We start from the raw sequence: 25,046 nt of genomic DNA on the forward strand, positions 1-25,046 counted from the left end.
GCTCTGGGGCAAATCCCTTCTTCCCATTACGGGCGGGGCCGGTGACTCTTCCACCCGCCCCCCACACCCCTCTGGCTTGTTCTGGTGCCACGTGGATGAAATAATCAGGCTTGCATTTTCAGGGGTTTTGCTTAGTCTTTTAGTTTCTCTGACACAGCGAATTTCTCAAATGCGGCTGGGGAAAAAATATCAGGCCTCACCTCGCACTCTGTCTTTTCTTAGCCGGGGAGTGCGGTTGAGGGTTGAGAGCCATCTGTGCATCCATCAGGTGTGAGCTGTTTTGGTGAGTGAGACCGGCAATCTGGACGCGATTTTCAAGGAGAACTTTGTGGACCGTTATGTAGTTTCCCCCTCCTGTGTTGAGTTAGCCTTCTCCAGTCCAGCCCACCTCCCAGGGCCCCTGCTCTTTCTGGTAATACGCTGAGCACAGCCAGGGAAACGCTAGATTCTGGGCCACTGGGGACACCAGATTGGGACAGTCGTGCTTCACCACGACTGTCCATAAAAAAGACCATAAAAGGACCATAAAAAGACAGCCCTGCCAGATACTCCAACAAACTGACTGAAGACTGAAGGGGTGTAGGATCTCCGCCTGCTTGGTGACATGCAAGTGTACTTTAAAGATTCTTTGAGTCTAAGTGTCCCCTGGTGAACCCCTGGAGAGTGTTGAAGAGGCCATAGAGATAAGGTCCTCTGGGGATGTTCAGAACCTTTTGTTCCTCCTGTCTGTTTCCAACCTTCCAGAGGTTGTCTCTGGGGTCCTGATGGCAGATGGGTGAAACTGCCCCCACCCAGCTTCTTTCCTTCCTAGGGGATCTCCACCATTATCAGCATGAGCCCTTCCTTTGGCACACATACAAGACTGCATGGGACTTAAGAGTTCATCTCACACAAATTTTCCAAACCTCCAATATCACTTTGATGTTTGCTAAAACACAGCTTCCTGGATCTCAAACCCATGGCTTCAGACCTTTTTGGGACTGGACAGGGAGTTAGCACTGGTACAGAGGGTAATAGACACTTGGTACTTGACAGGGGCTTGAACGTGGAGGATCCAGAATGAACAGCATCTTTCTTGGGGAACCACCTCTCTGGAGGACTTCATCCTGGGCAGTTGGTGCAGACTGCCAGACAATAGCTGGACTGTTTCCTTGGGGTCTTACAGCCTGAACGGGCAGCACTGAAGACATAGCCGCCTGGGGTCTCAAGGCTGGCCTCTTGCCTGACAGGATGCTGAATCTCAAGGAAGCCTTCAAGCTAGGCCTGCCGCATGAGTCAGTCCTACAGTCACTAGGGGCCTCACCCACATTTCCTCACTTCCCCTGTTTCGGGTCCTGTCCCATCCATCACTAGTTCTGTCCTTGGCAGTATTCCCAGACCCTAGACCCTCCCACTAGTCCCCAACAAGAACCAAGAAGTGGGCAAAGGATCTGTATCTCTGTTCCGACCCTGTGGTTTGGAAACACAGGTGTGGAAGAACTTTTCTGTATCCCCACAGCTTCCCTGCGAAGAGTCCTCTGTTTCAGCTAGAAATCAAAACTGATCTGTCTTTTAAAACGATAGGGAACTTGCAACCTCTTCCATGAGCCACAACCATGTCCATAGTGTTTCTGGTGACTGTAACAGGTGTTCACGATTGGGAAAAAACCCAGGTTTCCCAGCAGATTTTCTGAGTCACCTCCTCATCTGTGTATATGTCCTGTTCCCCTCGGCCTCTGGACTACCACAGTAATTATTATACAGCTGACAGTCACTGTAGGGATCCTTGTTTTGCTTCATTTTTGAGACAAGGACTCACTATGCAGCCCAGGCTAACTCTAAACTCATGAGCTTCCCGCTTCAGCCTCTCGTGAGTATTAGAATTATGGACATATGTTATCAACCTGGCTTCATTGTAGTAGCAGGTCCGGGTTCTGTGCCTCAGACTTTATACACACCATCTTATTTAATTTCAAGATAGCCCTCCCAAGTACACTCTATTCTTAGTCTCTTTTGATTGGCTAACAAGCTGGGGTTTTGAAAGGTAATAATACCCAAGGCCACACAGGTAGTGAAGCCAGCATCGACTTAAGCAAGGCTGCCTGACCACAAAGCCCTTGCTTTGAATCGCAGTAGCATCTGCCTGTCCGCAGCATTCACTTTCTTCCAGCTCTGAATGAGCACACGCCCCACGCTATCTTCTCCTGTTATCTAATGGTTTCTGTGGGCAAGAGGCTGTCAGTTTAAACAGGCCAGCCCCATGCTGGGAACGGACTGCCTTCCACAGATCACCCGGGTATCTATTCATCTTGGACTCTAAGGCTCTGAGAGGAGAAGCCCTCACAGCTCTAATTACCCTGAGGACAGCCAAACAGCCTTCATCGTCAGGAAGTCCTTTATGTCTCATCTTTATGTGTCTTGCCATACACGATTTCTGTCCCCTTCGCATCTCCAGCCTGAGGGAAGCAGTTTCTGAGTTCCCAATAATGCCTCAGAAAGGGCAGTAGGATCTCAGGGCTAGGGCTTGGCTACTCGTGAGCTGTGCGCTTCCCTGAGCCTCTTTCTTCATCTGTGAAATGGGTACATACATGCTTAGCTTACTTAAAGATTTGTTTTTATTATTTTTAATTATGTATATGCAGGCGGATCTGTGTGGGGGGGTGTATGCATGTGATTTGAGTGCAAAGTGCCTGCTGAGGCCAGAGGGTTGGATCAATCCCCTGGAAGCAAAGCCCCAGGGGGTTATGAACTACCTGAGGTAAGGGCTCTTAATCTCAGAGCTGACTCTCAGTCTCCTCACATGGGTTGTTTTAAGAATTAAATGAAAACTTGTCTGTAAAATGGCTCACAACATATGAGTGGTACAGGCCCACTCATATGAGAGAAAGTTATTGTTATTTATGTCCTTCCTACTAAATGCCAAATCGGTTTGACTACGCATGACTTCCTGCCTTGTACTTGCGCAGATACACCAGCGCTCAACAGTAGTTTTTGTCTTCAGCTGGATCAGGTCTTTTTTTTTTTTTGGAGTATACTGCCCGTGGGCCCTCAAAGCAGACACAGACAGCAAAACCTTCTTTACCTGTGATCTGAGTGGGTCACCGCCTGGTCTGCCAAGGAAACACCACCCTGCTGTTTTCACCTGTAAACAAGTGCCCACAGGACAGGGGATAGGGAAACTCAGCCAGTGCCCCAGGTAGGGAGAAGGGCAAGCTAGCAAGGCAGCTTGTTTGTGGGTCGGAAGACAGGGAAGGGGACATGTCTCCCTGCTGTTTCTCCCCCAGCAGCCCTTGTGTTTGGGTTGTAGTACAACCCTCTGTTCCTGGGCCCTTGCAGATTGGGCAAAGCCACTTGTGCCCCGAGTCTGAGGGGGAGGGGAGAACACAGGGTGGGGTGGGTCAGTCCTTTCTCTGTGCCTCAAGACCACCTCCAAAGCTCCAATGACTTCATTGCCTGAGGAGAAGTGCAAATTAGGTTTATGGTATCACCTGATTATACTTCTGTCCAGCAATGGGCATTGGAGAGTGGAAGACAAAATGACTAAATGTCAGGGTCAGCCGTAGATCCTCAGGCAGGAAACTAGACAGGAGGGGAGCCAGGATGATTCTATGACTGTCAGCCCTGAATGATCTGAGCTACAAAGAAAGGCAGATCTCTCAACTCGTTGATCAGAAAGCTGAGGACTCCTGAAGATCTTGCTTCCCTTCCAAGCTAGTTTTTCTGTTCACTCCTTCCGCAGCCAGGCTACTGGTCCACGGGTGAGTCAGAGTCTGTGCTACAAGCCGATGACACAGTAGTGGATCACAACAGATACAGCAGCTCTGTAGCTCAAGATGGAACCAGAGCCTTTCAGAAACATCAAGTGAGATGGCTCAGGGGGTGAAGGCGCTTGCTACTCAGCCTGACGAATTCTATCTCAGAATCTGCACAGAGGAAGGAGAGAATCAGTTCCTGTAAGCTGTTCTCTGACCTCTACATGAACACTGACACTGTGGAGTGTACACACACACACACACACACACACACACACACACACACACGAAAAATTACAGTAAAACCAAAGCTTTATAATGTTGGAACTGGTATCATAAAGAACCAGAGGAGAGTGGCCTAGACCAGGAAGTCTTTTTGGAAGGCTCTGCTGGATCTGGCCTAGACTTAAAAACCCATGAATCAGGATTGATGGGCATAGGGGATATCCCAGTCACCAAGTGAAGTGGTGCTGAGTCTGATAGCTTTCCAGACACTTCATCAAATAGCTGAGGCATGACAACACAGGGCGGCCACCCAAAACTGTTCAGTAGAATTTTGCAGGGGCCAAGAAATGCTGGGTAGGAAATGCTGGTATTCAGGGCTAGGTTTTTCCACTGAGAACAGTGGGCAGTCACTGAAAGGTGTTCCTGGGGTGACATGATCAGACTTGCGAGTCTAGATACCTGGCAGATGGACTGTCGCCATCCAGTGCGAGGTGATTGTGGTGGGCTGGGCCGTGGTGGTGGCAGTGCGGGTGCAGAGAGGTGTCAGGCTTCAGCCTTGGGGGTAGAATTTGAAGTCTCCTTGGGTGGGGAGGGGCAGCAGTTGGGAGACACCTTGCAGGGAGAAGCTCTGAGGTGCCTTTGTTAGGAGTTCTTCAGGTCCTTGTCACCCTCTCTGCCCTGTTGTCAGGATTGCGCACGCACATTTGGGGTCTGAAACCAGAGGGCAGTGAACCACTGAGGCCAGCTTCTGGTGGCCCAGCTCAGGTGTCCTGAAGCTCAGCAGTCTCCTAGCACACAGCCAGTTTCCCACTTCCTCCTCTTCTCTGCCAGTCTCTGGATGTGGCTCCTCTGTCTGTTCCCTTCATGTCCAGCATGGTGCCCTGTACAAAAGGTTCTCGATGAGGGATAGCTTCCATCACCTGTGTGTCTGACTGTGGGGAGAGAAGCCACCACTCAATATCTGCCTTCAAGATCTTGTGAGTCACAAGGTCTGGGCGAGGAGCCCTTTCCTCCCAGAGCCCTCAGCTGGTCTTATTACTATGGACATTACTGCGGCTCCTTTTCCCATCTTGGAATCTCCAGATCCCATCTGGTTGATGGTATCACTGAGGCTTATGCCGGAGAGTTTAAGGTTGTAACATCATACAGGAAGGGAGGACCAGGACCCACTTCCTCCTCTGACAGAGAGGACACACCTTCTCCCAAGCCAGATGTCTCAGAACCACTCTTGCTATCTTTGTCTTCCTTTCTTCCTCTTCCTTATTTGAGAGACAGGGTTCCAAGCATTTCAAGTTGACCTCCATCCATGACAGCGTTCTCCTGCCTCAGCTTCCCAGATTGCTCTGATTACAAAAGTGTGCCTGGTTCCCTTCCTCCCGTCTGTCCTCCCTCTCTTTTCCCCTGCCTTCCTTCCTCCTTTCCCTTCTCTCTCTTCCTTTATTCTTGACAAGGTTCCTCAGACTCCTAATGCCATCAAAACCCCAAACTTTTTTTTTTGTCTTTTTAAAAATTAACTTTGTTTCTTTAGCACTGTTTTAGGCTTGCAGCAGAACTGCACAGATACAGTTTTCCCAATCTCTTCTGCACCCACATAGGTAAAGTCCCTCCGCATGAGCGAACCCCCACCTGGATGCTGCAGCTAGGGAATGAACCTGTGTTGACATGCCCTTATCATGCAAAGTCCATGGCTTCCACTACAGCCGGCTCTTAGCATACATTTTGTGGGTTTTGAGGAATGCAGCCTTATATTATCATAAGGTTTCACCCTCTCAACTCCTATGTCTGCCTATTCATTCTACTCCAAAACCCGGACTTCGAGATGGCTCCACAGGTAGATGCACTTGCTGCACAAGTCGGACAACCTGAGTGGTGTAAGGCAAGACCTGACTCCTGAAAGTTGTCTTCTGACCCCCACACTTGTGCCATGACATGCATGCAAAAACCTCATCCCAGTGCTAATAAGAAATAGAAACTTAAAATTGTATGTAATGTTTTTAGGTCTTTTGTGAGAAAATAAAACCTATCTAATACTTATTTCAAATTATCTTTTGAATTTTGTGGATTTTATGAAATTCACTCTGCCAGTTCTATATTTTCTGTTCTATTCTTCTCAATATTCTTTTCCTTTTTTCTTTTTTTTTTTTCTGGTCAGGAGTCACTTTAAGTCAGGCTGATGTGAAACTCGATCTGCAGCCTCAGACTCACAAAGATCCTTCTATCCCAGCCTTTCTTGTGGAATATTAGTTAAAGATGTATTGTTACATGGTATATGTTACATAAACATTTGTTTAATGATTCAAAGATGTGTTTCATTCTTTTATGTTGCATTTGTTTAACTCTGTGAAGCTGTGTTATTTTGCCTGCCTAAAACACCTGATTGGTCTAGTAAAGAGCTGAATAGCCAGTAGTAAGGCAGGAAAGGATAGGCGGGGCTGGGAGGCAGAGAAGATAAATGGGAGAAGAAATCTGGGAATAGGAGGATCAAAGAACAAGAAAAGAAGGGGCTAGCCACACAATCAGACACAGAATAAAAAAAATAAAGAAAAGACGTACAGAAATAGAGAAAGGTAGAAGCTCAGAGGCAAAAGGTAGATGGGGTAATTTAAGTTAAGAAAAGCTGACTAGGAGGTGGAGAGATGACTCAGTGGTTAAGAGCACTGGCTGCTCTTCCAGAGGAAATAAATGAATAAAATGTATGCCCTGGCAATGCTGAAGCATGCATGGACAGCCCGTATATGGTGGTTCTGTTGAACTTTTCCATATTGGGTCTCATAGTCTAAGTTGATGAGGATGACTGACCAAGTCTCTTTCTCAAGAGGGCACCAGATCTCATTACAGATGGTTGTGAGTCACCATGTGGTTGCTGGGAATTGAACTAAGGACTTTTGGAAGAGCAGGCCATGCTCTTTTAACCACTGAGCCATCTCTCTAGCCTGAGTTGAATTCCCAGCACCCATATGGTAACTCACAATTTTCTGTAACTCCAGTTCCAGCGGATCTGAGACCTTCACACTAGTGCACATAAAGTTAAATAAATTTAAAAAAGAAAGAAAGAAAGAAAGAAAGAAAGAAAGAAAGAAAGAAAGAAAGAAAGAAAAACTGGCTAGAAACAAACCAAGCTAAGTCCGAGCATTCATAAGTAAGAACAAGCCTCTATGTGATTTATTTGGGAACTGGATGGCGGGCCCCACAAAACAGCAAAGAGTAAAAACAACCAACAATAAGCTTTCTTTACAAGCATTAGGATTGTAGGGTTGAGCCACCATGCTTGACTTTAATATTAATATAAACATGTGTTTCCAGATATTGACGTAGTATGTCTATTTTTTCTCTTGATGCAGGGTCTGTCTACACAGTCTAGACTGGCCTTGACTTTCTCCCTCTTCTACTTCTTGGCAGTTGGGATTGTAGAACTGTGCTATCACATGTGGTTCCTCCTTTCTTGTGTCAGGTTTGTTTTGAACTCACCATGTAGCTGATGATTTTGAACTTATGATACCCCTGTCTCTATGCCCCAAGTACTAGGATCACAGCTATGTGCTACCATGTCCAACTCCAGCTTTGTGAGTGTGTGTGTTTGTGTGCATGTGTGTGTGTGTTTGTGCGAGTGTGTAAGGATTTCATTTTGGTCTTGTTTTTAGACAAGGTCTTGCTTTGTAGCCCATGCTGATTTCAAACACTTTGTCCTTTTGTCTCATGGAGTGCTAGGATTACAGGTTTGTGTCACTGTGCCTGCTCAAATCTAACTTTAAAAAGGCATCTGTAAGGCAGGGCCAGTGGAACGGGCCTATAATCCCAACTACTTGGAAGGCTAAAACAGAAGGATCTAAAAGTGTGAGGCTCGCCTGGGCAACTTGGTAAGAGCTCACCTCAAAATAAAAAGTAAAAAGAGGTGTCAGGGAAGGCTCTGGGCAGATGGCTCAGTTGGTAAAGAGCGCCCACATACTCCCGTGTGCACATACACACACAGAGTGTCGAGGATGTAACTCAGTGGCAGAGTGATTGACTTTCATGGACAAGACTGTGGGACCAGTCTACGGTCCTGAAAATCAAGAAGTGTGTGTGTCCTAATTGGAATTTTAAACGTTCCACATTTTAAAATAAAACAATGACAAACTATGTTAGGATTTAGCCTTCGCTAAAATGGTGACCCTGGAAGCTAGATTCATTTTATTTTTCACTTTTCAAAATTTGCTTATTACATTGATTTTGTTCGTGAATATGTGTGTGCATGTGTGTGTATGTGTGTATGTACATGCACACAAATGGCACAAAGAGATCAGAGGACAAGCACTGGGTGTTGGTTCTCTCCTTCTACTGCGTGTGCCCCAGAGATCAAACTCAGATTGACAGGCTTTTGACAAGTGCCTTTACCCACTGAGCTATCTTGCCAGCCCTCATTTTCTTTCTTAATTCTTCTAAAGCCTGGGGTGCAAGTACAGTTACTCATTTGATAGGTAAGGATGTAGACGCTTAAAGAAGGGAATGCACTTGCCTAACCAAGACTGTACTCCAAATTATATGAGTCTGGGGTGATAGACCTTGAGCTCAAATCTGACTGCAAGGTTTTTGGCTTTGAGGTTCTGACTGCCATTCCAAAATGCTCCAGAGTATCTATCTCATCTGTATGAGGACTAGCTCTCCAAGTTTTTCTCCACTTTTTAGTATTTTCTTTGAAGTCAGAGCCGTTAAATGCTTTTCCATCCTTAAAGTTGGCCCGAGAACAAGTTATTGACCAGAGCAGCCTTCAAACTCAAGACCTTGGGTGGGGCTAGCCTTGACTCCCCGCTCCTGGGGCGGGCAGAGCCTAGGCAGCCTTCCCTAGAGCACAGACCCTCCCCTGTGCCTCCCTTACCTTTGTCCAGTCCATGCAGGTGACAGTTACTCACCGATCAAAGAATGTTCTGTCAGGGATCATCCTTAGCCGTGGAACTTGCGGGTCCAGAACTCTGGGAATCAGTCACAAGGCTTTGGGTGGACTCGCGTTTTTCCGCAAATAGAAGTTTTGGAGGCTCTCTGGTCTCCAATTGATGTGAGGTCAGAAGCCACTTTCTGGGGTTTCTGCTGTGTGGACTGGAACTTCTAGAATTTAGGCAGCAATTTGCAATAGCAATAGTGAATATTTAGTCTCTGTTGCTAAATGGAATGCATCAGAGATCCTGACATTGAAAGCAACTTTCTGATTGAAAGCATTGAAAGCATGTCTCCCCATTCCCGTACTAGGGTTAGAACCTGGGGCTTACCAAATGTTAAGCAGGGTTCTACCACTGAGCCATTCCAAGCTTTTAGTTTGTTTGTTTTGTTTTTCGAGACAGGATTTCTCTGAGTAGTTCTGGCTGTTCTGGAACTCACTCTGTTCCAGGCTGGCCTCAAACTTAAAAAGATTCACCTGCCTCTGCCTGCTAAGTACTAGGATTAGAGGTATGCACCACCACCACTCAGCTTCCATTCCAAGATTTTAATTATTTTTAATGTGTATTGGTGTTTTGCCTGCATGTCTGTCTGTGTGAGGGTGTCAGATCCACTGGAACTGGAGTTACAGACAGGTTGGAGCTGCCTTGTGGGTGCTGGGAATTAAACTCGGGTACTTTGGGAGAGTAGCCAGTGCTCTTAACCACTGAGTCATGTCTTTAGCTCCCTAATTTTTGTTTTGAGATAGCTTCTTTACTAAATTGCCCAGGATGGTCTTTAATTTATGATCCCCCTGCCTCAGCCTTCAGAGCAGGTTGTAGATATGCACCACTGGGTGTAGCAAGAAGGCAGGTCTTGTGTTCAAATTCCGAAGAACCATTCATAGACTCTTTTTGTTTTATTTTATTGAGACAGTCCTATACTGTATTCCAGGCTGCTCAGAAACTCACTGTATAGCCTCTAACTCATGGTGATCCTTCTGCTTCAGCCTTTAGAATCCTGGGATTAAAGGCTTGAGTCACATCACACCAGGTTAAGCCTCACCCATTTTTTGTTTTTCTTTGTTGCTTACTTGCTTTTAAAGATAAAAACCAAAACTGGGTCTTGCCTAAATCAAGCTGGCCTTGAGTGAAAGAAGCTAAAGCTAGCCTTGAACTCCTTGGCTTTCTTGCTCCACCTCCCAAGAGCTGAGACACGGGTGTGAGCTGTCTGTCACACCTGGCTCCCACTCAGACTCTTCTTCCTCCCCTCACTCTTCCCACCCATCAACATTCTTTGAATACTTCCATAGCTATGCCCTGACGGTGGACAAACATCATTCCCATGGAACTGGTTTATCTTTATTGTATCTGAGTGTGTGTGTGCCAGCAGGCACACCCACGTGGAGTCCAGATGCCGACATCGGCGTTACTCTCCACTTTATTTTTTTATTTGTCATTTGCGTATGAGTGTCCGACATGGCATACATGGGGAGGTCATAGGACAGCTTGCAGGAGTTGATTTTCTCCTTTCACTTTGTGGGTTCCCAGGGTTACACTCAGGTCATCGGGCTTAGGGGCAAGCACCTTTGCCTGCTGAGTCATCTCGCTGATATCGCCACCATATTTTTTGAGACAGGGCTTCTCAGTGAACCTGGAACTCACTGGATGCCACCATGCCTACTTGTTTTTCCTTTCCTTTCTTTTTTCTTTTCTTTTTTTTGAGACATGGTCTCATCAAGAAATTTTGGCTGGCCAGAATCTTGATCAAGCTGATCAAGCTGGCCGTGACCTCTGCCTCCTGAGAGTGCTGGGATTAAAGGTGTGCAGCATCACACCTGGCCCTTGGGGGACCAAACTCAGGTCCTCACACTTGCACAGCAAGCATATCACCTGCTGGGCCGCTCCCCCAGCCCCATCCTGTGTAACTTAAAGTACAGCTCTGCAGACCCTGGTCACTCCAGAAACAGAGGCCAGATCTGAAGTTTAAGACCAGTTTGGTCTACTTATGGAGATTCTGTTTCAAAACCAAACATAGCAGGACAAGGTGGTTCAAAAGAATCCCAGCACTGTAAAGGCGGTGGCAGGAGTAACGTCTTGAGTTCAAGGCCAGTTTGGGCTTCAGGGTGAGACCCAGTCTCAAAAAACCAAACCAAACTAAACTAAACCAAACCCAAACAAAATGATAACAGAAGAAAACAAGCCCCCATAAAACCCGTTCCTAGTGGTCAGGAATGCAGGTGGGTAGTAGGATGTATGTTTAGTGTGTGTGAGGCCCTGGGTTCAAGCCCCAGCACCAGTTAAAAAATAAAAAGGTCCTAGACCTCAACCATGGAGTCATTGTCCATGGCCGGACATTTGAATCAGGTTCTCTGGGCTCATTAAATTAGGCTAAGAGCCATGGTGAAGCTGGCATCGCCTCCCAAGTACTGCCTCTGGCACTGATGTTCAGCAGAGTGTCCGTACCGTGGCTGTGCTTGAGAACACAAATACGTTCCTGACCCTTTCACAGACTGTGGTGCCCAGCCTCCCTTCTCACTCCCCGCTGCCCTCCTCACAATGCTGACCCCAGGAGAAGTGGGCAAAGGAAGGGGCTCCCCGTCAGTCCACTCCAACTCAGCCACTCTGGGTGCACAGTCCTGGGCAGATTGTGAACCCCCAGGGCAGAGAGTCTGTCCCTGCATGCAATGCTCCATCCTGACTGGGTGAAGATCTGATGGTACCAATTAACGTTAACAAGGCTCCTTCTCCGTCTGAACCTGTCTGGAGGTTTTGTTAATTAATACCTCTATGGTCTCTCGGGTCCCTAGAATGAGAGGCCTGGGAGACCTGGGAGGATTGTATGGTTTCATCTGAAAGGATCCATGAGGAGCCTAAGGTCTGGAATGGGTGGTGGTAGAAAAGGAATGTCAGCCATTGCTAACATTTCTTGAGCAATCCCTCCCTGGCTGGTACCATCCTGAACACTAAAGTAAGCAAACTCTTCGTTTCCACCGGACCCAGGAAATAGGGCTACTATTCCCCATCCTTTACAAAAGTAAAAAAGTGGGCATAGGCTTTAGGCCAAAACCATAGAAGAGTATGACAGCATTAGGACCACCTCTAGGCTATCTCACTCCCAAGGAGGGGTTCCCACTCTTGAGAGCCTGTTGGGCACACACTCCCTTGGTTCTCAGAGTTGCTGGCAGTCTTGAGGGCTGCACAGATCTCGTTTACCGTGCCCTTTAACCTGACTGTGGACTTCCTGTTTCTGGGAAGGTAATGCAGTGGGGAGGTGGAGCAGGGCAAGGACCGGCCCTTCCCTCTCCGGTGTGGGTATTCACGGCTTTTGAGAAAGCCTTCAGCCTGTGTCTTCCTGGGTATAATGCTCTCCTTCTTCATCCTGAACTCCTCCCGCCTCCAGGGGCATGGAGTGGAAGTCAACTAGGAAGTGAACTCAACCACTATAAACACTCAGCTGAAGTCTCTCTCCTAGCATGACTGTGGGACCACTGGGAGCTGGGTGTGATGGCACTCCTGTAATCCCAGCACTGTGGAGACTGAGGCATGGGGGATTGTAAATGAAAGGTCATCTTGGGCTAGGTAGACATGTCACAAAACCAAATGACACTGGGTATGACACCTCCCACTTGTAATCCCAATGCTGGAGAGGCAGAGACAGGAGGATCGCTATGAGTTAAGAGACCAGCCTGGGGGTATGAGATCCTGTCTCAAAACAAACACCCCAAAAATAACAATGACAAAATAGATCCCTGAATGAAATGCAAATTTCTGGCATTGATATCTGGTATCAATTGGGCCTTTGAAAGATGAGCAAGTCCTAGCACTTCAAAATCGGTGTATGGCAAGGACTGGGAAATCACATGGGACAAAGTTGAGCAGGTACTTCCACTGTCTGGCTGGGTGGCTTTTGGAATAGTGCTTTAACTAATCCTTTAATTCCTATTGTCAATACAATGTTTTACTTGTGATTTAAAAAAAATTAAATTGGATTCATTATTAGCATGCATGTGAACATGCAAGAACATGTGGCCTATGAATGACACATGTCAGTGTGAAGGTCAGAGGTCAACTTTCAGGAGTGGGTACTTCCCTTTCACCTTGCTGAGGTAGGGTCTCTCTTGTTTCTGTTGGACTCCAGGCTGGCTGACCTGTGAGCATCTGGGTGATTCTCCAGTCTGCCTCCCACCTTGCTGTAAGGATGCTGGGTTACGGATATGCTCCATCACCTCGAACGTTTTTATGTGGGTTTTCCAGGATTGAACTCTGGTCACCAGGCTTGCATGACAAGCACTTTTACCTGTTGAGCCATCTTTTTGGCCCTGTGTTTAGTTTTTTTGGGCCAGGGTCTTATGTAGTCGAAGTTGGCTGCAAAATTATTATGCATATTGGGGTGTGGGTGCATGCTGACCCTGCCGCCTCTTGGGATTCTAGGCATGCACCCACACAATATTATTACCAATAAAATAAAAAATAATGATTTCTATCCATTGGGCTATGGGAGGAATTAAATAAAGCACTGTACTTAATATCCCAGATCCCTCAGTCAGCAGCTCTGCCTCCTGATCAGAGTCTAGGGTAAACTTCCACAGTTCAGCCTGTAGTGGAGAGAAAGGTCCACGAAGCCTCAGGCCTTGGCCACACAGAGACACACCTGATAAGTGATCTGGAAATGGCTCTGCTTTTCCATACAGCTGGATCTACTGGCAATAGTGCTAGAGATTTTATGAGGAAGAGGCAATGGAGGCTGATGGAAGGGATATGTTTTGGGGCATTTGTGTTCTCAAGGAGAACTTGGGGAGAGAAGGGAGCCACAGCAGCTCAGGCTTCTGCAGGGAATTGTTTCCCCAGTTCCCCTCCTCCTCTCCCCATCTCTCTGCAGCCCCCCTCCCTCACACCCTCCTGACTCCTCCAACCACCACATCTGGATCCAACTAGGGAACAAGAAGCTTTCTGTGAATGCCCCCACCTCCTCTGCCCTCAGTCCACCACTTCAGAACTCTGTTTCCCACAGGGTGGGGGTGGGCTGGGGAGTCAAGAAAGCTCTGGGCTCTCTTTCCCCAAATCTGTAAGGTTAAGTACACACACACACACACACACACACACACACACACACACACACACTCCTTTCTACCCTCCCCTCTCCCTCTTGCTCTGCATCAAGCAAGAAGTCAGTCAGCTGCAGGTCAGTGTTGGTGAGCAGCCTTTCTTCCCTGCCAGGGAGAAGCCCTATCGGGCTCCAAGAGCCCAGGCCATAAACTGGAATGCAGAGTCACAGTGGAAGGCAGCTGTAACTCTCATTAAAGTGACATCAACCCCACAGTGAGAGGTTGCTGTAAATCCAGGGAAAGGAGGCATTCATTCAGGGAGAACCACAGACGCGCAAAAAAAAAAAAAGCCCCTTCACTAGAGAAGCCCTGGTGTCTGGAACTAATAGTGGGGCCCTCCCTACCCAAGGTCCTACTGAAGAGATGGGAGGGAACTAGAGGCTCAGTGCCTTGAAGGGACTTAGTAGCTGACGTCTTTCCTAGCCTTTTTTTCGTTCATTTTCTTGGCTAAGGCTGGCAAGGAGCAGAGTCAGCTCTTGTCTTTGGGGCTGGTTGGGGATATGTCTGTTCATTGGCTTTTCCAGGGACAAGAGGAACTCTTGACTTTGGCCATTAGGATTTTGTCAGCTTTGCTGGGAGAAATCATCTGTGGCCTGAAGTCTGGGCTGACAGCCACCTGGGCTCTGGGTTTTGTTTGATTCTATGTATGATATACGATCTAGCTATATGATATGTGTGTGTATGTTGTGTGGTTTACGCATGTATAGTATGTGCATATGAAATGTGTGAGCACACACACATCAGATACAGGACATGAGGCAGCTTCCCCTCTCTCTCTCCACGTTATTACCTTGAGACAGGGTATCTCACTGAAATAGAAGCTTGCCATTTTACCTAGGCTGGCTGGCCAGTTAGTGAGCTCTCAGAATCTGTCTGTCTTCATGCAGAATTTTGTCTGTCTTCCCTTGGGTTACTGGCATGGTATCTACTCTCCAGTTTAGGTTACAGGCATGTGCAGGGATCCCCCTGGATTTTTATGTGAGTGTTGGAGATTTGAACTCAGGCCCACAAGCTTTCAGAACATGTACGCTTCTTACTCATGGGGCCATCATCCCAGGCACCTACTTCTGTTGTTGTTGATACGGAGTCTCAAATAGACCAGGTTTACCCCCAATTCCTTCTGCAGCAGAGGATGACCTCGAACTCCTGACCTCCCTGCTTCCACCTCCTGAGTGCTAACATTACAGGTGAACCCGCATTGCTGAGTTCCCAGATGCCGATGATGCTCTTGACTCCACGCAGCGCGTTGAGGACGTCTGCCATGGAATGGCCTCACCAGGACTCAGGCCAGCTCTCTTCTTTTGCCCCAGACCTGCAACTGCAGGACCCCGTGTGCAGGAAAGCCAGTCAACAGGAACCCTCAGGAGCTGTCATTCCCAGCTGTGCTGACCCGAGGGTGGGCGGTGAGGGGTGGGGGACGAGGGGGTGAAATGCAGATCCTTCCCTATGGCCATCTACGTATTTACCTACCTCGCCAGGTTTGTGTCTTCACTGTCTTCTTTGGGAACTTGTGTTGTAGAGAGCTCTGGTGTTATGGGTTGGGGATGTAGTTCATTGGTAGAATGCCTGTCTAGTGTATTAGTGACCTTTCTAGTGTTATGGTAGAACACCACAACCAATAGCAACTTGGGGAAAGAAGAATATATTTCATCTTACAACTTAATAGTTCATCACGAAGGAAAGGCAGGGCAGGAACTCAGGCAGGAAGCTGGAGGCGGGAACTGAAGCAGAGGTCATGGAGCATTCCACTCTTAATGGATTGCTCTCATGGCCTGCTTAGTTTGCTGTTTTATACATCTCAAGACCACTCGCCCAGGGATGACACTGCCCACAGTGGTTTGGGCCCTCCCCCACATCAATCTTTAATCTTGAAAACGCCCCACAGGCTTGCCTACAGGGCAGTCTGACGGGGTTGGGGGGGCATTCTGTCACTGAGGTTCTCTCTTCTCAGAAGACTCTAGCTTGTGTTAAGTCGACAAAAACACTAACCAGCACACCTCGCATACACAAAGCCCTGGCTTAGCCTATGATTCGAGTGCTCAGGAGGTGGAGGCGAGAGGAAGAGAATCAATGCGCGGACCTCTCCAGTCACACAGCAAGTTGGAGGCCAACCCAAGAGGCTTACCGAGACAAAGACAGGTGTCAGCCCAGGTCACGTGGTCCAGGCTGAAAGGTCTAACACAAGCCAGTTGAAAGAAAGAGCAATAGGAGCAGGCGCTGAAACGATGTCCAGAAAGGTGGGTTTGGGGAGGAAGGCATGGCTTGACTTTGTTGGTGGTCAAACCAATAAACCTGGTGCTGGAGGAGGCCCTGTCAACTTCAGGGATGCTTTAGGGGCTCTCGTGGATGACTGGCAGCTGATACTTTCTGGGGGCAGGAACATGGGTGGTAGGGAAGCAGGCCAGAAGATTATTACCTGCCTTCTCATCAGACCAGGTGGGCCAACACCACTCCAGGGTGTGACATCTCCTGCTACCCAATGGCCACCAGCTCTGGTAAAGGCAGGTCTGAGTTCAACTCTTCTCAAGGGGAGCATTTTTTTTTTTCTGAGGCTCAGGCTCCTGTGACCTGCACACCTGCCACCCCTCTCTCCTGTCCTTGGAGGGCAGGGACCCATGTGTGGTTTCCCCGTATTAATCACCCCACAGGTTTCCTTCAAATTTCGGTCATTTTATCCTCTCATTTGTATCATGAGTAACAGAGCCTAAATAAAATCTGGGCAAGCTGAGCTGAGAGTAAAGGTCCCTGCCTGCCATCCCACCCCTGGGAAGGTGGAAGCAGGAGAGTTGCCATGAGTTCAAAGTCAGTCTGGGCTCATAGAAAGACTCCATTTCAAAGCAAAACAAACAATAGCAAAGATGGAAATCTGGGAGCAGGAGAAATGAAAAGACCTGTTCAAATCCATGCTAGGTAAGAGTTTCAGCCCTCGGAGAAATGTCACCGTTGACAGGTGACAGCTGGCCTTGCTGCTAATGTAAACTTAGCTCATTTTTTTGAAAGTTGTTGTTAGACTTGGAGTTGAAAGAGGGAGATGCAGGGGTGCAGGAGGTGTCTGGGTGCTTGGTGCAGCCTGTCCTTCCGGATGGAGACAGCCACTGCCTCCAGCTGCACAGTGATGTCTAGAAGGCCCTGGAATTGCCATGCTCCTCAGGGTGGCTCTGTGCTGATGGGAGCTGGCCAAGGACATGCTCGTTGTGGAAGCGTGACAGCCTGCTTCTAGAAAAAGTACTTGTCTCCTGGCTTTAATATGAGCCATCTCTCTAGGACTACCCCAACCCAGAGTATTCTCCATGGAGCTCTCAAGGCCGTAATTACACAGTCCCCCTAACCCAAACCTGCCTCTTTCTTAGTAAACACGTACAAAGCTCTGCTTCCAGGGGCCTGACCTAAGATGGAAGGGGGCCACAGAATTCAGAGTCCATGTGTGTGCATGTTGGTGAGAGGTGGTCCTTAAGACAGAGTCTTACTCAGTAGCCCAGCCGGCCTCATACTCACTATGTGATCCAGAGTGACCTCTAATTCACATACACAGAAATCCTCTTGTATAAGCCAGAATGCTGTCTGTCTGTTCATCTGTCTGTCTGCTTGTTTGTTTATTGCTTATGTTGAGGGGGACGCATCTGCCATTGCACACATGTGACAGAGGATAGCTTTGCAATCAATTCTCTTCTTTTTTTTTAATATTTATTTATTATGTATACAATATTCTGTCTGTGTGTATGCCTGAAGGCCAGAAGAGGGCACCAGACCTCATTGCAGATGGTTGTGAGCCACCATGTGGTTGCTGGGAATTGAACTCAGGACCTTTGGAAGAGCAGGCAATGCTCTTACCCTCTGAGCCATCTCTCCAGCCCTCAATTCTCTTCTTTAACCTTTGCACAAGTTTCATGGATTGAACTGAGGTTTCCAGGCCAGGCTTGTATAGTGTAGCAAACACCTTCACCCACTGAGCCATCCCTGTCTTGCCAGTCCCTGTCTGTCTCCCTCCCCACAGACCACACCTGGTTGGGGCTTTGGTTCTCAGTATCTCTGGTTACCAAGGAGGGGTCACCTATACCCAACCTGGTTGACAAGACCTAGGCTTAGTCCTGTCCTAGTGAAGGACACCACCTGAAGCACAATTAATGAAACTCAGAGAGAGAGAAATTGGGGTTCAACCTGAAGATCTGAAAAGCAAAACAGCCAGTCACTGGCTCTTGCCTCGACTGCGGTCTGAAATGGTGATCCTGCTTCCCGGAATCTCAGAATGAGACTGTGTCCAAGCGCTGTCTTCCCTCATTTTATATTCCTCTCTAGGGCTGGGATTAAAGGCATGCACCACCTGATTTCTATGGCAACTAGTGTGGCTACATGGATTAAAGGTGCATGTCATTGTGGTTGCAGGGATTAAAGGTGTGTGTTACCATAACCTGATCTGTAAGGCTGACCAGTGGGACTGTTTTACTCTCAGATCTTCAGGCAGTCTTTATCTATTAAAATACAATATAAATGTCACAACAATCACCAATGTAGGTAATGCTCTATTTGGTCTCCACACAACTAAGCAATGTTTCTGCTCATAGTCAAGACAGGTTTAGCAGCCTGCTGCCACGATCACGCACGCTCTGGAGCCAGCAGCGTGAAGACGACTCTTCCTGAGACTTTGTCCTTATAGACCACAGTGTAGACACAATACCCTTGATGTAGTCTCTATGAGAGGAAGTGCAATGCTAGGGTCCTGCTGAAGAATGGTGGACCTGGGAGGGCATCTGGAAAGGGTTTGGGGACAAAATTAGCTGATATCACCTTGGTTCTGGTGGACCTACTCAGTGCTAACCTCCCCCCATACATTTGTGTTTTTTGGAGGACAGCACGCTCAGCGTTGCCCTGTTGCTTGGAGATTTCATACATGTATCTACAGTTCACAGATATAACACCCTTGAACTTGTTGTGTGGCCAAGGGTGGCCATGAGCTTCTGGGATTACAGGTATGCTCCAACCATGCCTGGTTTATAGGAAGCCAAGGACAGAACCAAGGGATTCAGGGTGGTGGGCAAACACTCTCCCAGCTGACTTACATCCAGAGCTAAAATTAATCCCTTTACCCATCCCTGTTAACTTGGAGCTCCCAAGTGTGGATGTGAGTTGGAGATCTGCAGCCTTCCCCAAAGAGATCAGGCTCTGGGAGAGGAGGCAGGTGTTTAGAAGTGACATCTCCTGCACCGGTCAGTTGGAAATCTATTGTCTCGCAGCTAATGCTATGAAGTGTGGTGACTCAGTGGCCGTATGGTGGGTTGGCTTGGTGGTTATGGTGGTCTGAATGAAAATGGCCTCCCTAGGCGCATAGGGAGTGTCATTATCTGAAAGGATTGGGAGGTGTGGCCTTGTTGGATTGGTGTGTCTTTGTTGGAGGAAGTGCGTCATTGGGGATGGGCTCTGAGGTTTCAAATGCTCAAGCCAGGTCTATGTCTTCCTGCTGCCTGCAGATCAGCTGTAAATCTCTCAGCTCCTTCTCCAGCATTGGGTTTGCCGCACACCGCCTTGCTTCCCGCCATGATGATAATGGCCTAAACCTGTAATCCAGTCCCTGTAACAGGAAGGCTGCTTGTTCGTCCTGGCTGCCTGGCTAGCTTAGCCCCGAAATAACCACATAGAAATTCTGTTAATTAAATCACTGCTTGGCCCATTATCTCTGGCCTCTTATTGGCTAACTCTCACATCTTGATTTAACCTATTTCTATTAATCTGTATGTTGCCACGTGGCAGTGGCTTACCGGGAAAGATTCAGCATGTCTGTCTCTGGCGGCTCCATGGCGTCTCTCTGACTCTATCTTCTTCCTCCCTACATTCCGTTTAATTTTGCCCACCTACCTAAGTTCTGCCCTATCAAGGGCCCAAAGCAGTTTCTTTATTAACCAATAAAAGTAACACAAAGACAGAAGGACCTCCTACACCAAGTCCTGATTAAATGCTTTCCTTTATAAAAGTTGGTGTGCTCCTGATGTCTCTTAACAATAGTAAAACCCTAACTAAGATAGTGGCCATTTGGTGAGGTGGCTTGGTGGTAGAATCAGTTTTGGTTGCCTCACCTGGTAGGGAATATTCTTTCGTGTTCTTTTAGTCACAGAAGTATGCTGTGACAGCTTTTTTTTTCTTTTTGTGGGAAGAATTTTTTGAACTTTTTTTTCTTGCTATTTGCATGCTGAGCATCATACACTCATATTTTTCTACTTAGCAAAACATTAATTATCCCACCCGGTAGTCTTTCCATTGGGTGTTTGGTTCTCACCATCCCCCTAAGCTGTGGGGCACAAAGTGATGGCTGTGTTTTCTCCTCATCTCAGCAAGTCTCCTCAGCAAGTGTCTAAGGGGAGAGCTGTCCCATGCTGCTGGGTCCCACAGTGGCACTCAGTGCTCCTGCTGTCTCTGCACTTCTCACATTGTGTGGGAACCTGTGGTTTTCTTCCAGGAGGCTGTGAATGTACTTGCACTTGTATTCCCAATACCAAGCACCGTGGCTAGCATAGAGTCATGGCTCTATGAGTGTTTAAGACCAATCCGGTAAAGGAATGAAAATAAAGAACCAAGTGAAGCAGCTTCCCTTTGGCACCATAACGGCATCTCTTGTTCATTCACATAGGGAGCTGTTATGAACACAATTTACAACTTGAGCCTTTCCTGCCCTTGGCACTTGGTGAGTCCCATCCTCTGCCCTGCCTACCAAGGGGGAGGCTCTAGGGAACAAATGCAGAGTCTGAAACCATCTTAGCAACAAGCTGACTGATGGTCACGTAGATTTGTTGTGTAGAATTGGGACTCAGGCACTGGTAGCTGATAAGGAAGAACCTCCTAATTCTAAACATAGGCCTCTCTAGTCTTTCCTGTCACCACACTGCGTCACGGCAAAGAGGGAATGACTTAATTTTTCTCCATTTCCTAGATAAAGAAATTGTGGTGTAGGAAGTAGAACTGAGCTGTACCCAAGGTGACAGAGCTGCCCAGGAACAAAGTTCAGGCTGGGTTGATTTTTTTTTAATGAAATTTTTTAAAGTGTGTGTGTGTGTGTGTGTGTGTGTGTGTGTGTGTACCACTGTGCATGTGTAGAGGTCAAAGAACTATCTTCAGGGGTTGGTTTTCTCTTACCACCATGGGTTCCAGGGATTGAACCCAAGTCATTAGCAAATGCTTTTACCCACGGAACCATCTCACCCCGTGTGTGGCGCTACACTCGCGCACTACCCAACATGCCCAGCTCTGGCTGCAGCTCTGAGTCCAGGGCTCATCCCACACCCACCCTGTGTTCTCTGCTGGCCTGTCCCTGCTCCAGGAGCCCCAGGCAGCTGACTCAAGCAGTGTGTCTTTGTTCTGGAGGATGTCTTCCTGCCCAGGCGAGGCCTCTACCACAGTACCGCATCTCTGTGGTGTCTTCAAATGTCGGCCTCTAGGCCTAAGAGTTGGAAAGCGGAGAGTCTTCAAATGGGTTATCTCAGCTCAGTACACACAGGGCAGCCAGTTAAGACCCCAAACATACATTCTGGAGTTCCTGACAGGGACCTCTAGGCCTTCTCGGATGCATTTGCAGAGATCAAAGCTCTTGTCCAGTTAGAGGACGTTGCCAAGGAAATCCCCCAATACTGCAAGCACGCACTTGCTCAGTTCTGCCGTCTCCACTGAAGCCACCCAGAACTGTGACCCCAGAGCCAAGTGAGCTACTCTTTCCAGAGAGTGAGACAAAGGAACTGACTTGATCCACACTCCAGGGGTAAAGGAGACAAGGAATGGGTGGGTATGGCGCTTCCTGCATGCCTAATCACCCTCTGCTTCCCAGCACACTTCTTCAGATGAAGGCACAGGGCAGCTGCTCTGGGGGCTCTTTCTCAAAGACCAGGCTTTTGTGTTTCATCGTGTCTCCGTTGGCTGCTCTGAAGCTGTGCTTCTAAGGGAAGCCAACCTGGGGATGGGTAGATGAAACTAACCCAAAGTGGGAATATGCCAAATTCTTTTAAACCTTTAACTATGGGATCTGGTGAGGTGTCTAAGAATAATATCATGCCTAGTCTTGGCATAGAAAGCTCTGGAGCTGTGTTGTGGTGAGGGGAGTTAATATGTACTCAGAGGTACTGTGGAGGGAGAGCGTGGAATCTGGGGGCTTGTGGGATGGTGCACGGTTTAGAGCAGTCTGGCATTCGGGCAACAAGACAGGCATAAATGCAGCCTAGCCCCCTCAATTGTAGACTTACTTAAAGCATTATGAGATATCTTTTCCATTTAAAAATGATTATTAGAAGCCGGGAGGTGGTGGCACGCACCTTTAATCCCAGCACTCAGGAGGCAGAGGCAGGAGAATCTCTGTGAGTTCGAGGCCAGCCTGGTCTACAAGAGCTAGTTCCAGTACAGGCTCCAAAGCCACAGAGAAACCCTGTCTCAAAAAACAAAAACAAAAACAAACAACAACAACAAAAATCCCCCCAAATTATTAGATTGTGTGTGTGTGTGTGTGTGTGTGTGAGAGAGAGAGAGAGAGAGAGAGAGAGAGAGAGAGAGAGAGAGAGAACGAACACACAACTTTTAGGAGTCTTTCCAGCCTCTCCTTCTACCATGTAGGTTCCAGGGATTGAACTCAGGTCATCAGATGGTAAGTGCCTTGGCCTGGAGAGCCATCTTACTAACTGCAGTGAGTGTATTGTGAGCATGAACAGCCTACGGAGCAATAAGAAGTTAGACATATCTGGGAGTATTCATAGGGTGTCTGTTCTGAACTGGGATGAAAGAGGAGAAAGAAAACAGGTGTGTGGCGGGTGGGCTTGGTGGTGTGTGCAGTGTGTGTGTGTGTGTGTGTGTGTGTGTGAGAGAGAGAGAGAGAGAGAGAGAGAGAGGTGTGTGTGTGTGTGAGAGAGAGAGAGGTGTGTGTGTGTGTGTGTGTGAGAGAGAGGTGTGTGTGTGTGTGTGTGTGTGTGAGAGAGAGAGAGAGAGAGAGAGAGAGAGGTGTGTGTGTGTGTGAGAGAGAGAGAGGTGTGTGTGTGAGAGAGAGAGGTGTGTGTGTGTGTGTGTGTGTGTGTGTGTGTGAGAGAGAGAGAGAGAGAGAGAGAGAGAGAGAGAGAGAGAGGTGTGAGTGTGTTCAGAGGTGGAGCCTGACGCTTCCTAGCCCATGCTATGAGAACAGGGAAAGCCATCAGAGCAGTGTGTTCTGGGTTTGTTCAGGGTGGGGGTGGGGAGGGGTGGGAGTAATCCCTCGCAGCTGGGTCTCTTTTCTCCAGGCTGGTTGGGGCCCCAGTGAGGCAGTGGAACTGGAAGCCAGCAGAGCCTCCTCTGCTCTGGTTCTGGGGAGGCGCCACGGCATCTTTGTTTCCTCAGCTCTCTCAGATTGGAAGCATCATGCTCAAGCCCCATCCCCACTCTTTCCTGCGACCCTGATCAGACACCAAAATATTTCCACATTTCCTTTGGAAAAATCCTGGGAGGTCTGTTTATGGCTATAGCAGAGAAGCACACATCTGTGTGCAGTTTAGCGGGGACATCTGGAAACCCAGGAACTGGAGTTCGTGGAAATTTGGAGCCGCACATGGGACCTACTTTTACCCTGATCTCTGCAGAATTGTCATATCAGTGGGTCCTGTTTCTATAGACAGCCCCTCACTGTCCCCGTTTGCACATATTCGCACAGGCAGACACACTCTTGCACACACTTGGTTTCAGAAGGGCACATAGCACACAAGGGCATCCCTGTATTCCAATAGCACATTTATTCATGCTTCCCCAGCTCTAGGGACCCCTTGTGGTATTCAGGGGCATCACCCTTGAGCCAGTCATCCGTAAGTAACAGGTCCAGCCTTAGACGCGTGGACAACACACGCTGACTCAGCACACCCACGCAGAAGCATACAGCACACAAGAAGGCGTGATTCACTTCCAGCCACCCACAGAAACTCACCCCAAACTAGTCAGGGCCTCGTCGCTCAACCTCAGGAAAGGCCTGCCCTCCCCTGGGAGACTTGGGTACTTCTAGCCTGGGAGTGTTCCTCTGTTCTTCCCTAACAGAGTTAATTCCTTAATGCTCCTATGTGCCGCTCTGTAGGGCAGGCACGGACAGGGTACTTGAGGACCCCCCCCCCCACTTCTGATTTGCACCCAACATCTTTTCAAAAGAACATTCATCTGGCCGCTCATATCCTTCCCACTCCCCTGGCCCCCACTGTGGAACCTCCTTCTACCTCTCTTAGTCTTCAGGCCCCTTCTTCCTCAGTCCTGGGCCTCCCAGATTCTAACAAACTTTGGTCAGGCTAGGAATTTGTTCTTTAGGGAAGATGGGGGAAGGGGTGATAGAGGCAGCAGAAAGGGAGAGAGAGGAGGGGAGGGAGAAGTGGAAGGAAAGAAAATGAGCTGAATTGCTGAGAGGCCAAGGGAAGCAGGTGTTGTGGGTCAGGGACTTACTTTACTCTGCTGGGCATCGGTTTTAAGACCTAGCTCGGCCCCCATGGGACTGAGTTCCTTGGCTTCTCCAGCAGTACATACCAGACTTTTCTCTTCCCAGTCCGCACCAGGATTCTCCAGGGATCCCGGACAGTTTTGAGCCTCCTCTTTAGTACCCCCTCCTCCTCCATGGCCAGGCCAGTCTCAGCAGAGGAATGAAGACCAAAGGGACTCTGATCTCTCAAGCCTCCCCAGACCTCCTGGGGGTGCTCCCTCTGGCAGAAAGCCTAGGTCACTGCTGTCCCTGTGTTCCACAGCCTTTCTAGACTGGACCACTGAAGCTTCTCTGTTCAGTCGATGGATAAGTCTGGAATCTTCTAACCCAACCTCGGGCTAGGAACACCTTCAAATTCCACTGGAAACCTCAAAGCTTTTTAGTTTAGTTTTTGTTTTATGTATATAGGTGTTTTCCTCCTGCCTGTCTGAACATCATGTGTGTGCCTGGTGTCTGCGGAGGCCCGTGAAGGCCAGAAAATGTCACTGGATTCCCTGGAACTGGAGCTACAGTTGGTTGTGAGCCTTGTGTGAGCAGCCAGTGCTGTTAAACACTGAACAATTTCTCCAGCTTCTCATGGCTTTTTTTAAAAAAAAATTGGCTTAAGTTTTAAAAAAAATTACATTGTGTGTGTGTGTGTGTGTGTGTG

The 25,046-nt window shown here is 48.1% G+C and overlaps 1 long non-coding RNA gene across 1 annotated transcript; it reads right to left on the minus strand.

The window, feature by feature from the left end:
- Window positions 1-72: 72 nt before the first annotated feature.
- On the minus strand, window positions 73-24,570 carry LOC125389087 (uncharacterized). The gene is made up of 3 exons (XR_007228388.3): window positions 24,445-24,570; window positions 8,846-9,038; window positions 73-4,888 (listed from the first exon to the last, which is right to left on the minus strand). It is a non-coding gene; the product is annotated as an uncharacterized LOC125389087 (long non-coding RNA).
- Window positions 24,571-25,046: the final 476 nt, after the last annotated feature.

This window comes from Myodes glareolus, chromosome 4, assembly GCF_982192425.1.
Source record: "Myodes glareolus chromosome 4, mMyoGla1.1, whole genome shotgun sequence".
Classification (NCBI taxonomy): Eukaryota; Metazoa; Chordata; class Mammalia; order Rodentia; family Cricetidae; genus Myodes; species Myodes glareolus.